Genomic DNA, 9,743 nt, shown 5'->3' with positions numbered 1-9,743 from the left:
TTCTGTCTGCCTTGCTGGGTTGAGTCCCAACACAACAGCGCCCTGATCTGCTGATTCGGCTGCATGCGTCCAACACTTCTCACGGCCCTGTGTCTCTGTCGTTGGCGTTTCATCACAATTACTGGGAGCGGCGTGGAGTTGGAACCACCCACTATCACCAGTTAACTGAACTTCACTTTACTTGGAGTTGGCATAGCCTACGAGGGAGTTTTACGAAAACTTGAAGAGAAGGAGATGATTTACAAAACTTGGTAGGAATTGTTTTCTAACATACGATGACTGTGACGGATCTCTTATAATATCTTAGTTTGTTATCACTTTGTATAACTAAATAAATGCACCCCTTTTCTTAAGGTCGGTGGTACAGACCGCCTGTAGTATTGCACCTTATTACAGTAGTGTGTTTTCTGGTAAATTGCTGTAATTAACAAAGTTTTAAGAAAAAAAAAAAACAATTTCAGAAAACAAATGTGCAGACAGAAAAAGGTCAACACTGCACTACAACATAAAGTAATGGGGTACACTGGAATGGAATTGGCCTCTCAGTAGATATTAGGAATTCAATCAGCTGCAACATGAGATGTACTTCTATAACTTGGCCAACTATGACCTTAGACAAAATCACAAAAAAGGGCGGGGGCCATAGGGGAAGGAGACTCAAGAAGTGCCACTCTGAATCCGCATAGCTGGCGATGTTCATAAAGAGGACCAAGAAATCGTGACCATCCCCCATCTGTAGGGATCAGTTCCTCCAGATACAAAATATGGTCCACAAACTGTTCTGTAAGGGATGGAGCATGAATGTCACTCAGGATTTTGGCAGCTGCTATAAAATGATGAAGACGACATCCCACCTTTTTTTGTTTCCTGTGCTACAAGGAAAGAACTGGGAAATAAAGCGATCAAGGCCAGCTCTATGGATGGGACAAGGGAGTTGTCACTGACCATATCATAAAGATTAAACCTGACCTCCCAGAAAGGTTGCAATATTGGAAAGCCCCACCATGTAGGTCTAAATGAGCCCACCGCAGAGAGGCATCCCCAGCATGTGTCTGGAGCACAGCAGGGCATCTATACCACGGTGAGAGCACTTTATAACTGTTCTTGTTATCTCCCAGCTCGGGTAGATTGAGGAGTTCGGTAGAATATGTTACTCTCTTCTAAAGAAAATGTTCTGTCAAGTTCCATCTCCTATTTAGAAATAATGGAGGATCCCCCAGAAACAATCCTCACCCATGTCCCCTCATAGTGTATACACCCAGGACAGTGTGTGGTTGGAAGACAAGCCAACTCAAACCGTGTCGGTGAACCCGTAATGATAGATGGGGAATCGGTTTCAAGAGAAAATGTTCACACTGAGAATTTAAGAGTCCCTCTCTATTAACTGGTGAAGTTCGTGGGGGTCCATAACCTCAATAACCTGTGGACAAGGATAAGAAGAAATATCAAAGGGAGGGTCGGTCCAGGCCCAGTTCAAATTGTGCATCCCCCCCAGGAATGGAGTAAGAAGGCCGGGCTATGGGAACGTCGAAACATGCAATCCCACAAAAAGTCATGTTTTAGACCAACATGAAGCTCCGAGAAGTGACTAGTGGGATGAAGGGGTAATCCATAACAAAGCGGTAAGGTGGATGGCGGAGATTACATTTTCCAAGGCTACCCATTGTTTATATTTAACATTATAAATGAGATCTAAAAGGCCGGGGCCAATGATAGGTTAATGATAGAGTTTAAAATCAGGGATGTCTGTACCTTCCGAAAACTTGGTACAAGCTAGTAATTATTGACTAATCATCCATCTTAATCCCTTAGTGATGGCCAATTACTGACCTTACGAATGGGCTATACACCTGCACATACATCTTTTTACAGGCTCTTCCCTCGAGCGTAGGCGTTTTTACGTGTGCCCGCTGGCGCCATAAACACGCGTGAACAGGCGTACAAATTAACGTTTGTGCGACCATTTAGACGGCATGGGCCCTGTGCATATAGGCTGAGCCCATGCTGTTGCCTCCCCTTTTCCTCACACGCTCATCTCCTCTATCCTTCTCTCCATCTGTTTGCAATTGGAATGGGCGGGACAGGGGTGAAGCTAATCACCTGCCCCATGTCCACAGCTGGCTAAGCTCCACCCCCTCCCATTGCAAACAGCTGGAGAGAAGAGGGAGGGAGTTTAGCAGTCACGCTGCTAAACTCGCTCCCACCTCCCTTTTCCAGATGCTGTGATTGGCTCCTATAGGAGCCTACGCAGCAGATGTATTCCAGGCACAAGGATAGTTCCAGGACTATCTTTGATGCCTGGCACAATATTTGCCGGCCAGGCGCTTTTACGCCGCAGGAATACGCCTGTGTTATCTGATGCATTGAAATCCAATGCATCAGATGGGAGCGTATATTGTCTGGCAATGAAAACGGCGGCCGATATACACATGGGTCATTCCGTGTCAGTTCAACCAACGCTCCCGGTCGACCATCTCAGATTTCAATGAAACTTTGCACAAAGATAGACCCTGACCCTAAACTAAGATAGCCAGAATATTAGGCTTCAAAGTGCTTTGGTTCACGAGCTACAGGTCTTAATCTAGGGGGTTGTCATGTGATTACAGCCTACAGGTCTTAATCTAGGGGGTTGTCATGTGATTACAGCCTACAGGTCTTAATCTAGGGGGTTGTCATGTGATTACAGCCTACAGGTCTTAATCTAGGGGGTTGTCATGTGATTACAGCCTACAGGTCTTAATCTAGGGGGTTGTCATGTGATTACAGCCTACAGGTCTTAATCTAGGGGGTTGTCATGTGATTACAGCCTACAGGTCTTAATCTAGGGGGTTGTCATGTGATTACAGCGCGCAACCTGAAAAAAGGGGCGATTTCAATCCATTGCCAAGCCAGTTCCAATGACTCTAGAGCAATGAACCTTCACACACTAGGAGACCTTTTGGTGCTGAATCCAGCTAAGCTCCTCAGACTGCCCCTCTTATCATCATTCTGCCCCTCTTATCATCATTCTGCCCCTCTTATCATCATTCTGCCACCATTGCATGTCAAAGGAGCTGAAAAATTCTATCGCGCAAAATAAAACTCCTATTTTAAGCAGTAATAACTCCTAATCAATGCGATCCAACTCGGCTCTGAATGTATCAATGTGCACTCCATAGAAATGGTCCTCATTATTCACATTATGGACCCAAAAGGATGCAGAGCTCTTAAGATACAAGGAGTCAAAAATGGCAAAAAACACTTTTTTGCTAATTTTTCCCCTTTTCAAAGGCGAAAATCGGAATGTACTCCATTTTTTTTTTTCATTTTTGTTTCATTTGGAAGATAATTTTTTGCTCTACAAGATTCGATGTTTTTCATTTTGTTCCCAGACCTTCTAGATGGGAAAATATCAATGCCTGTGAAGGTCCTATGCACTCGCGGAGGTCAAATAATAAAAGAAGTGTAAGTTTTGCATGGATGTATAATTAGTTTAGAAATCATGAAAAGGTAAATTATTTTTGGAATGAGACAACTTTTTGTGCTCAAGAAACGTATGTGATCAAAAATTGCATGGCGAGTTCAGGTGAGCCACAAGCTTTGGCCTAAGATGGTCCGAATATCATTGAGTGTTGCATAATGATTGTGGTATATTACAGTGATCACTGGGCTTATTTAGCACTCTATCCATATTGGATACTAAGATTATCTAAGGCTAGCATTTGTGGAATAAATAACTAGTAACACTGTAACAGGCTTAGTAGAATGCATTACTTAAGTAATGCAGTGTACTATCCTAGCGATTGAACAATCACATCAAATCCCAATGAGGGACTAAAAAATATTGTCCAAAAAAGTTCAATAAAGTTTAATTTAAAGAAAAAAAACACCTCCCCCCCCACAAAAAGCATTTTAAATGGATAGAAGACAGTTTTTTTTTTTTTTTTTTAGAAAGAAACCCACAATCGGTATTATCACATTCATAAAAATCCAGACAATGAAAATATTTCATTCATCTTGCATGGTAAATGCCGGAAAAATATGAAAAAGTACTGGTAATGCCAGAATTGCTTTTTTTTTTTTTTGGTTGACTCCCAAAAACCATAATAAAAAGCATTCCAAAAGTCACACGTACCCCCAGCTGGTACCAAAAAAACTGCACCTCTTCACACGAAAAAATAAGACTTCCTGGAGCTACGCTGCCAGCAGAATAATGGTACGGGTCTTAGAAGGCTGCGATGCAGATTTAATTGATTTTCTTTAAAAGCGTTTTTTTTCAGTGTGCAAAAGTAGTAAAAAAATAATAAAATCTATATAAAATCGGTATCGTGGGGGGATTCTGTGTTCCCCAATAAAGTTTAATAAAGGTTATATAACGCATTCTATGTACCCCAGAGTGGGACCATTAAAAAAATACAACTCCCCTCCCCCCAAAAAAGGCTCATGTGGCTGTAAAAGAGTTCTGGTTCTCACAGTGTGACAATGAAAATCACTTGGGCCTTAGGGCATAAAATAGGCTTGTCACTAAGGGGTTAATGGCAGTGGTATGTGTAGTGTATTTTAATGCTGACAGCTCCGTGGCTCAGGTCTAGTGCCATCTATTAACACTGGCTCCCTGCCATGGATAACATAGTGGTTAAGGGCCCTTACACAGGCCGATGACCATGACTGCACATTCATTCACCCAACCAATGTCAGCACCACACCTCTCTGTGTAAGTAGCGGCATGCTGCCAACAACAATGCTGCTGGATGCAGCCGTAGTAATGGAAGCTCGTGCCCATGTAGTAGTGCTCACTGCTGTATGTACAGGGAGTAGAACCTGCCCCACTAGACTTGCAAAAACATTGATCGGTGATCATTCCTGGCAGAGTATAGAGGCCTCCAGTCTGTGATAATTGGGCCGTGGATTTTCTGAATAATTTCGTTAACGTTAAAATGATTAATCACCGGTTGCTCTGTGGCTTGGTCTGGGCTGTGGCTTGGTCTGGGCTTCCATTGATGGGTCGCAGAGCGATCACTGAGCATGAACAACTCTGAACCAAAGTACCTGACAACTGCTGAAAATATCCAACATGGCAGATCAACTTTCCCCTCTCCCATAACAGCATCATGAGAGAAACAACCCCCCACCTGGGGGCAGGAAATCTGAATCTGGATGAAAGGAAGCTTTTTCTTTGGGGGTTGATGTGGTGGCCCCTTACCCAACGGGAGAATCTCAAAAGGCTTATTATGACCTGACCCAACAGGACGCAAAGGAATATAGCAAGCTAAACGCAGAGATTCTTGCGCGCCTGGGAGTATATATGGCGGTCCGAGCTCAACGTGTTCGCCAGTGGATACAATAATAAGCCTCCCAGGTCACAGATCTTCAATCTATTTCATCTTGTTCAAAATGGCTGAAATGGCCCCAAAAAATCTGCACTTTAAGGGTTCTAGGACTCAGTCCCTTGATAGGTTAGGATCGTACAGGTCAAGCTGATCTGAGCCACACCAAGAACAAAATCTTTTCCATACTCCAGCATATTTAGAGGTAGTAACAGAATTACGACTCTCAAAGAGGGTGGTTATTACTTCGGTGAGACCCTGACCTAAGAGTCTTTGTTTTTCAACATCCAAGCCATCAATTTTAACATCTTGGATCATTGGTACCAGATTGGACCGTGGGTTAGAAGGTCGTATCTGGGAGTTAGAGGCTTGGGTCTTAAATTATAAGAGACATGAATAGTGGGAACCAAGGTCTCTCTATCCATGATGGTGCAATGAGTTTCGTTGTGGCACTACTCTCCTGTATCTTCCATAGGACTTGGGGAATGAGGGGCAGTGGGGGAAAGGCTTATGCTAGGTCAATATGGCTTGTACCCTGGATTTACTGAAAACAATTTTTGGTATTTTGCAAATAGGCCTACCTGAGGCTGTCCGCATCAAATTTATAATGGAACTGAAGACCTCGCAGTTCAGTGACCACTCTCCCGGGTCTAGTTTCTGCCGACTCAATTAGTCCGCTATTATATTCTAGGAGTCTTTCCACAAGTTTTTGAAGTTGAGGATATCTGGTTCCACCCTGATGGCGAATAAAGAACGTTGCCATTATTGATCAGAGAAGATCTTAACATGCCTCCCCTTACTAACGCCTCTGTGAGTGCCTCCTATATGCTCTGAATTCCCTGCAATTTGAAGATTGGGAACTGACATTAGCCAACCAAGCGCCCTTAAAAATTGGTCCACTACTTGGCCCCTCCAGCCTGCCCCCCTAGTTACAAAAGAGGAAAGAGACTATTGCACCCGCTTTCTAAAATTTGTGACATCAATCAGGTAAGGGATCTCTTAACCTGATGGGATAATCTAATTTTCCTTTCTCTAGAAGATGGATATCAATGCCATGATGATAGAATAACATTTTGCAAGGGTCTGGAAGGGAGCTGTGGGGGTGGAACCATCCGTAGACCTGATGTGGTCTGTCCCAGAATTCTCATTACTTCCCTTACTAAATATTCTTGGTTACAGACTGCATAATGCTTTCCTCCTTAGTCTGATGAAGGAAAGAACAACCAGACTGAATCATGGAGAACTCCCAAGGATATCTTCTGGGATCCTGAAAGGAGACTGGATTTCTGAAAGTTAATAATCCAATCTGGAGAGAAGATGCACAGTTTGCTTTAGATGACTGCATGTGGTCTCCAGTGTATTAGATACAACCGGGAAATCAGCAAGGTATGGGGTAATGTTTATTCCGATTTCTCTGAAGTAAAATAGTATTTCTTCTCCTTATCAATCAAAGCTCATCTTTCTCTGTTAGTTCCCTGTCTGACAGATCTTGTATAGAGTCTTCGGAATTGGAACTAGGTAATTCCAAAACATGGGGTCTTTTACCAGGTCTGAAAGGATCCGGTTGAGAAGTAGGGGAAAGATTAGTTATAGAGGTTTGCGCTTCCTCTTAAACCATCCACCTGATATAATTTAGGAAGGTTGCCTGTCCCTCTAACTATTTTGGATGTATATTCCAAACATAGCTGCTTCATGGCCATCCATAGTGCTTCTGAAGCAGGTCAAACCTACTGATGTCCAGTTGCAGGGTAAGGGGAGTCCACTGCTGATAGTAGGGAATTTCAATATGCCGCTATAGTGGGGTTAAACACCGCTTCCCAGGCAATGAGTGCAGTCACAAGGAGAAGGAGATCCTCAGCCACACCATAAACAGCTAGGTATTCGGCCTCTTTCCCAAACTCCAACTCCAGTGAACTACCTGTAAGAGACCCTCCTGAGCTCCTGGGCAGCAGCGAGGGAGATTTACCACCTCTACCAGCTGCTTTTCTACACCGCAGCCCTTTGGACCTACCAAGGAGGAAGAAGCCAGGACCTCGATTCTGAAAGTGCACACCGCGGCGGACCCGCGGTACGTGCAGCAACAGATACAAGCCATCAGAGCACTGCAGCATAGACACATACCCAGTCACGGCTCCTGGAACGAGGTGAGGGGGCATCAGAGGGGTGCTGGCAGTCCTGCTGCCTGTGCTCACAGCTGTCCAACCTGACTTGCACAGCTAGAGGGGATAGAGGTTGATCTGCTTTTAGGGATTTCCCATCCTGAAGCCTATTGTGAAGCAGGAGACAGGGATCCTCAAGCAAATCCTCCATACCGCTGTCTTCCTCCTCTGCATCGGATCTTATATCAACTGGCACGCTGAAATCCATGTTCCAAGATTTAAAGGAATCCATACAAAACGATGTAAGAGATGCCGATTCAGCCATACATACAGATATCACAGTGATCGAGAGAAAGCACGGCTCATCTGGAGAAGGAAATGCAGGAGTTTGTAGGAGCTCACAACACAATGGAAGACGAGATCACGTTCATGAAACTCAAACTAGCCGATTTGGAGGACAGGTCAAAGAGAAAGAACATCAGATTCCGAAACATCCCAGAAGATATCCACGACTATGAGCTGGTAGAATGTCTCTCTGATCTATTGGTAGCCATCCTCCCGGGATCAGATGAACGGGATCTCTTAGTAGACAGCTCACAGAATCCCCAAGCCAAAATATTTACCTCCAGGAACACCAAGAGATGTCTTAGTCAGACTCCACTTCTACCATTATAAAGAAGCACTCCTTAAGTCATCCGCTGGCAACCCTAGCAAGATGAAGGGAGTTCACGATACTCAAGATACTGAGAGAGGAGAACGTCCCTTATAAATGGGGCTTCCCAGTAAAGCTGCTCATCTTCATGGATGGAAGCACTCACTGCATTTCTCTGCCTAAAGACATGGATGACATTTTTGCCAAATGGTCCCTCTGGCTTCCACAAGAAGATCCACCTCACTCACCAACGAAGAGATCTTCTTCAATCAATCATCTGCCAAGGCAAATAAGATCATGGGTGCATCAGAAGAGATCTAGGGGTGCATGATGAGAACATTGTTCTTCCTCTTTACAAGTCACTGGTCAGACCACACATGGGATATTGGGAATATTTAGGCACCGGTACTCAAGGAGGACATATCAGAGCTTGAGCGGGTACAAAGGGGGCAACTATAGTAATAAATGGAATGGGCGGACTACAATCCCTAGGAAGGTTATCAAAATTTGGATAATTTAGTTTAGAAAAAAGAAGGCAGAGGGGCGACCTGATTTTATATAAATATATATGTAAAATCAGGGGTCAGTACAGAGATCTCTCCTATTTATATTATACCCAGGACTGTAACAAGGGGGCGCTCTAATAACTATGTGTAGATATATCAGGGATCGCTACAGAGATCTCCCCCATCATCTATTATACCCAGGACTGTAACAAGGGGGCGCTCTAATAACTATGTATAATATATCAGGGGTCAGTACAGAGATCTCTCCCATCATCTATTATACCCAGGACTGTAACAAGGGGGTGCTCTAATAACTATGTATAGATATATCAGGGGACAATACAGAGATCTCTCCCATCATCTATTATAGACAGGACTGTAACAAGGGGGTGCTCTAATAACTATGTATAGATATATCAGGGGACAATACAGAGATCTGCCCCATCATCTATTTATACCCAGGACTGTGACTGTAACAAGGGGGCGCTCTCTACGTCTAGAGCAGTGGTGGCGAACCTATGGCACGCGTGCCAGAGGCGGCACTCGGAGCCTTCCCAGCTGGCACTCACCGCTGTCGGCCGCTCACCACATTAGTAAATACTGGCAGGGGTGCCGCAGCTGTGATGTCAGTGTGCAGCCGGGATCCTCCTCACCCCTCCTCTGACGTCTCCTACTTGGTTCCGCGAGAGCAGGGGAGGGGAGGAGGTGTCCGGCAGCACATCACAGTGTGCTCCAGAGATCAGTGGCAGCAACAGCGCCAAGCAGAGGAGGTGGTGGTGGGGGGGGGGGGGGATTTGGGGTCTCAGAGCGGGGGGCACTATTACTACAGGGGCCACTGTGGGATGTCGCTATTACTACTGGGGGGCCACTGTGGGATGTCACTATTACTACTGGGGACGCTGTGAAGTTTCACTATTACTACTGGGGACCACTGTGGGGTGTCACTATTATCGCTGGGACCGCTGTGGGATGTCACTATTACTACTAGGGACTGCTGTGGGATGTCACTATTACTACTGGGCTGATGTGGGATGTCACTATTACGACTGGGGCCACGGTGCCGTGTCACTATTACTGCTTGGGCCGCTGTGCAGGGTCACGATAACCACTAAAGCTGCTCTGGAGGGGGTCACCCTTACTGGGGGGGTCAATATCACTACTGGGATATGTTAACACGAGG

The sequence above is a fragment of the Eleutherodactylus coqui genome, chromosome 8 (genome assembly GCF_035609145.1).
Source record: "Eleutherodactylus coqui strain aEleCoq1 chromosome 8, aEleCoq1.hap1, whole genome shotgun sequence".
NCBI lineage: Eukaryota > Metazoa > Chordata > Amphibia > Anura > Eleutherodactylidae > Eleutherodactylus > Eleutherodactylus coqui.
The sequence above is the reverse complement of the archived record's forward strand: the minus strand, read 5'-3'. Positions refer to the sequence as shown.